We start from the raw sequence: 6000 nt of genomic DNA, 5'->3' as shown, positions 1-6000 counted from the left end.
TGAACTGTCAGTGCCAGCACACTGTCTGTCCTGCTCCTGACTGTCTTCCACATGAGCCTTTAAACAGGCTGTTTGGAGTGGAGGCTTCTCAGGTTTCTCAGACCACTGTTACCTGCTGAAGCACCTTGCTGGCCTTTGGGAGGAAGGTAATACTGAACGATCACAGTGTTTCTTGACTGGATGCTGCAGGTCTGCCTGTGGTGAGCTGCCTCACAAAAGTCTTTGTATTGTTTCCTCGTCTATCTGCCAGGGATGATTTTAATAGATTTTTCTCATAAGTTACAAGATCATTTAAAACCACTGCTTTTATATAGTACTTGATGTCTGTCTACACCTTACTTCATTTTAGAGCATATCAGATATAAAGCCCTGCCAGTGGCACATGTTTCCTTTTTCTTTTAATAGATACTTTCCATAAAATTTGTCATTTAACAATCTTAACTTTTTGATCAAGTAAGAAACCTGTTTTATGGGCTTGTTAATTTAAGACTACCTAGGATGAAATTGAAGACACCATCCAATAATCTTTGTAAATGTTTGCTTTATATGTTTCTCAGGAAGCTTCACAAGCCAATTATTTCAGCTTCTATAATGAGCTGGTTTTGACATCTTGCTGTTCAACACACATCTAGTTAAGAGTTGTCATTAACTCTGTTGTCTTTGTTCTGTATGGTTCCAAGCACTTTGACAGAGTTCAAATCAATACTAAGTAACAATGGATGTTTTTGAGCCTTAATTCCAGGTTTAGCTATCATGGATGGAACTGCCAACAGATCAGAAGAATGCAAGAGCTTTTTCTTTCCCATTGGTTTCAGAAGGCTTAATGTCTGTGCTAGCCAGACTTGCTTTTAGCATTTAGTCCAGAAACCTCTATGTCCTGCTTTAAAATGTTATTTTATGATGGTGGGAAAGGGCACAATTATTAAATGCCTGAAATAAACAGCTAACATCATTTGTTCTTGAGATTTAATGCAGTAGAATACATCCAGTGGAATGGTGGAAAGTGTTCTTCAAGCACTGAAGTACAAAAAGAATCTAATTTCAAATAAAAACAAAACTAATGCTGGTGGATTAGAACCATAAATTATTCATGTTAAAAATACCAGCATTCTCAGAATCAATCAGTCTGTGGCCGTAAGCACACCTCTACTTTATGTCACCTATCCTGGTACCCTTACTCCTGCTCTGAGACTTGTGCGGGACACGTGTGTGACACAACAGTCATCTACCAGAGAGGCACAATAGCAGCAAAGGACTTTATGCCATCAAGAGACCTTTGCTTCCATCTGGAGTAGAAGATGCCTTCAGAGGTTGCCAGCAGTTGGAGCCAGGGTACACATGATCAGTGCCAGGCCTGGGCCTGCTGTACTCCTGTTACTTCTGTACTTGCTGAATACCCAGGAGGAAATGTGATCTGCAGAGTAGTACAGCTCTTAGTCACAATCCCACTGGGGCATGTCTGCCCGAGCTTCAGGTAAACTGCTGTTCCAAGGGGACACACATGTATTTAGTATTGTCAGGTCATGTTCTCATGTTTCTCTTAGGAGTCATTACAGCTAAAACTTCCTTTAAATTAAAAACTGAAACTCTAAAGTAAAGCAGTGGCTCCTGAACACCTCACAAGGGGTCTGTATGTTTTCTGTCCCTTTATCTGCATGTGTAAGAAGGCAGTGTTTCCCCTCCATCCTTGATCAAGAAGGAAAAATGTTAGAAGCACAGCTGTGTGTGCTGTCCACCAACAGCACTGGCAATATTTCTATGGTGGGCAGGGAGGATCTTTGGGGATTTTGGCTCACCTGGCTTCTCTATTTTCCAGTTTCCAGTCCCAGGAGTATAGGATTTGTCCCCAGAGGTAAGATCAGTGTACAAATCCCAGAGCATGTTTTGTATCATACATGAATAAAGCTAAAAAATAATTTTTCATTTCCTTTTATTATTAGGAAACACATGCTTTGTACTGTTTTACAGGTTTCCCCCTACTGCTAAAGGTGCTGTATTTTTCTTCTAAAAAATTCAACCACAACATGTTAGAATTGCTGACAGAGGAAAAAGGCTGCATTTGCTGTTATCAAGAGCATGTTTCCAGTATCTGTGGCCCTTCTCATCAAGTTCTAGTTCGGAAACCTGGCAAGGAAGCTGAACCTGAGAAAATACAGGGGGAAAGGTTATTAAGACAAGTTACAAACCAGAAGCGAAGATGAGCTAAATCCACTGCAGTGTTCTGAATTTCTGTTGGTGCTCTGTAATAATCTGTAATTGCAGACACATTGTGATTTACCTTTTATAGTCCTTTTATTGGTGCTTATTGGTTTGTTTCAGAATCTTGTGTGACTTTTAAAAGGAGACTAAAAATTGCCTCAATCTTATTACAAATGCTTGGCTCAGAAATACTGTAAATGTTGAATGGACATTCCACCAAATATTCATAAAGGAAAGAGTATGTTTTATAAAAGAGAAATCATCTTGAGGAACCTATTTGAAAAGAGTAATTCTGGGGACAGGGAGTCTGCAAAAGAACTGCAAAAGAAATTTCACTGGTGGACATAAAGAACCATATAAACTTTCCTGCTCTTACCAAAAGCCTATTAGCTTTTAACACCACCTACTACTGTTCAGAAAACCTACCCACCAACTGCTCTGACAAACATTGCCTGTTTTTCATTAGAAGTGTTTGGGTCCTGCACCACAGTTGACAGAAACAAGTCTGAGGGTTGGTGTGAATTCAGCCAGGGTTCACACTGGTGTCTTTGTCAGTGGTTTCCAACTGTTGAGGTGTATCTCTCTTGAATTCACTAAAGGAATGTGGAGCCCATGGAATATGTTGCCCTTGATCTGTGCTCATTCCATGGACAGTCTGGGACAACTCAGATGTACCTCTGCTTTGGCCTTCTACTGCAATGACATTTACTTGTTCCAGTCAGAATCTTTTGCTCACCTTTTATGCCAGCGTAATGCTGCTTAAGCTCACTAGTGCTTTGGAAGCGCACTGGTGCAGCAGGTGCAACAAAGAGATGGCAGTAGCCAGAAAACAAGTGTGAGAAGAGGCAGTGGGTGCAACTGCCTTGGGGCAAGCAGAGGAGGAGATGAGGTGTATCCAGTGAAATATCTGTTTCCTTAAATAGAACTTGACTGATAAATAAAAAGGAGACGTTTAGAACGGCAGGCCAATGTTAGTGGAAAGCTCACAAAGTTCTTGAGCCTTTACTGCGAAGCAGGAAAAGGACAAACTCAACTAGATTTGTTCTCCATATTTTAGAATCCATTCATCCACCATCATTTGTTGACATGAACAGGTATTTCTGGCCTAAATATCTGTAAACATGATATACTATCCAGGGCACAGCCAGTGCATAGTGCATGAAAGGGTGAACCGTGACTTCTCTGCTGGTCTTCGTACTTGCAAACCTCAGCTCTGCTCATCTTGCATGTTAACTGTTTCTACTTTGTTTCAAAACCTTCGACTACAAGCAAAATGAACAGACTTGTAAAATTCTATTACCATCATCCACGTAAGCATGAATTTAGCCTCACAAAGAATAAATAGACAAACAAGCAAGGAAAAAACCCTCCAAGCATATGTAACTACAGAAGAGGGATTGAGCTATTAAATGGTGCAGAAACAGCAATTCATTAGCAGGAATAACTCATCTGATTTGTCCGTACTATAAAGTATAATGATAAACGATCAGAAGACACTATCTTTTCTAGTAAACAGAGATGCAGCCACAATGATTAAACAGTATTTCATGTAGCAATATTCAGCTAAGGCAGAGGAGGAGAAAGGAGGCAGACAGAATTCCTCATACCAGCTATGCAGTATCTGCATTTGTGGAATATTCAGAGGTTTGGGATTCTATGTTCCTCATATCAAGTATTCTGAACTTTGTGCTGATTAGCTGGAATAACCACAATGATGGGAACAACTGTAATTACTAAAGCATTTATATTATATGAAGTAGATAGTATTTTATATATACACACACAAAGTATGTATATTACACAGTAGTTGTGCAAGCTGTCGATCTGGTTATAAGTTCCCTTGATTCCAGCTGCTTGAGTTTAGATCTCTAGTAAGGCAACAGCTTCAAGAAACTTCTGAAAACCACAGAGATTTGGGGTTCTAAATAGGAAAGATTTCTTGTAAACAGAGCAAAGGGGCTTGGGAGCCAAAGGAGGAGAGATAGATACTTTTATCCTCTAGTCAAATATAGGAAATAGGAAGAAAATGAAGCCCAGGAGTCTCTTTCTTTGACATGTGACATTCACTTCTACTTGTGAATTCTTCTCCACGGTAAGAAATGGGCCCCTAATATGAAAAAAAAACATCTGAAACTTCATTCAAAATCTCCCATCTCTCACCTACTGTAGTTCAGAGGCAAGAGGCCAAAATAAGAGGCAGAGAAGGAGGAAAAGGAGAGATGGGCAGCGGGCATCAGCTCCACACCTTCTAAAACTTTCCACCCTAGAGATGTATACATACACCTGATTTTATTGTTCCCTCCCCCCCACCCAGCTTCCTAAACCAATGGCTGACCTGCTGCTGAGCCTAGAGGGGTGTGCAGAGAATAGGTATTTCTGGGTACATGTATATAATTGATTACAGCACTATACAAAGCACTAAGCATCATCTTTGAGAGCTGTAAAAGGGGACCTTCACAGTGGATACCAAATGCATTCTCAGGTGAGCTCAGTCCCTCCCTGTCCCAGGGACTTCTGCAAAGTCCCATGATGGTTTTCTCTCTGTCACTCTTCTACTAATATATGAGAAGCTAACAGAGGAGGATCTAGTAGACAGCACTTTTAAGAGCAAATGATACCAAGCTCTCTAACCTCAGCACATCCAAACTATCAATACTTTTGAGTGGATTACTGAAACTTAGCAGGCTACAGGTGCACTTTGGAGCTTCCCTTCCTAATTTTTTTGCCTATAAAGAGGAGGGACAAAAGTTCCTGTTTAGTAAATTAGCAGGTACTTTCACAAATTCATTTCTTACTCATGTGTAATTACTTGTGTGTGTCTAGAATGATTACCTTTTCTTGCAAGAATGACTCTTTTTAGGACTCATCTATATTCTTTTCAGATGTCTTGCCTCTACTGAGTTAATTATTGGCTTGGATTCTTACACTACCCAGGGGACTGTTAACTACCTTTAATTGCTGACAGTGGCTCACCTTCTTGAAGGCAAGGGTGAAACAGGCTCTAACTACCAAGCTGGTGCCGACAATCTAGAATAGGTATTCCCAGGCTAGTGCTGCCATTAGACAACTCCCTCTCTATGCCACAGTAAAACAGAGCACACAGGTTCAGAAACACTGACTTGGAGCACTGCCTAGATGCCATGGTGCTTGTAAGTTAAAAACCTGAGATCTTGCGTGTGTGAGGTTTACTTCAGCAGCTCGTTTTTTTACAGCAACTCACGGAAACAGAAAATGAGAGGAAGAAAATAACGGGAGAACTTACACGGATCTTCAGAAAACAAGAACGTGCCCTCTGACATCTGCCCTAAACAGCAGGTTGGTATCAGTTCAAAATAGGTTTGGTCTATGATACCGTCTCCACTCCTCAGAAATTATTTGGGTGCACGTCTCCCACTGGAGGGTGGGAGGATACTGGAAGTATTGGTAAACAGCTGCCTGTTCTTCCCCGAAAACCCAACTCTGGGCGTTCGCACACCAAGCTGATGGCAGCAGCGAAAACACTTCAGAGGGGCTGAGACGCGGAGGTCCCCAGCCAGGCCGCCGCTCCCTCCAGCGAGCAGAACGTCAGGGCCTCACCGAGCAGCGACTGCACCAGCGAGTCTGGGTGCTCAGAAGTGATGACTCAGTCTCCCCTAAATTAGGGGATTGCCAGTGACGTCTGCTAAAAAAACAAGAGGCAGAAAGCGCACGTTGTTTTGCTTCGCCAGAGCAGGGGTAGGTCTCTCCAGCCCCGCCTTCCCCGCTCCTCGATCCCGGCAGAGCCGGATGCCTGCAGGCTCCGGGACATGGCAGCGACTCTAT

The 6000-nt window shown here is 42.0% G+C and overlaps 1 long non-coding RNA gene across 1 annotated transcript; it reads right to left on the bottom strand.

The window, feature by feature from the left end:
- Nucleotides 1-1913: 1913 nt before the first annotated feature.
- Nucleotides 1914-5994, bottom strand: LOC108447368. The gene is made up of 2 exons (XR_001862910.1): nucleotides 5462-5994; nucleotides 1914-2142 (listed from the first exon to the last, which is right to left on the bottom strand). It is a non-coding gene; the product is annotated as an uncharacterized LOC108447368 (long non-coding RNA).
- Nucleotides 5995-6000: the final 6 nt, after the last annotated feature.

This window comes from Corvus brachyrhynchos, unplaced genomic scaffold (assembly GCF_000691975.1).
Source record: "Corvus brachyrhynchos isolate BGI_N302 unplaced genomic scaffold, ASM69197v1 scaffold83, whole genome shotgun sequence".
NCBI lineage: Eukaryota > Metazoa > Chordata > Aves > Passeriformes > Corvidae > Corvus > Corvus brachyrhynchos.
This window is presented reverse-complemented; position numbering and strand designations above follow the sequence as displayed.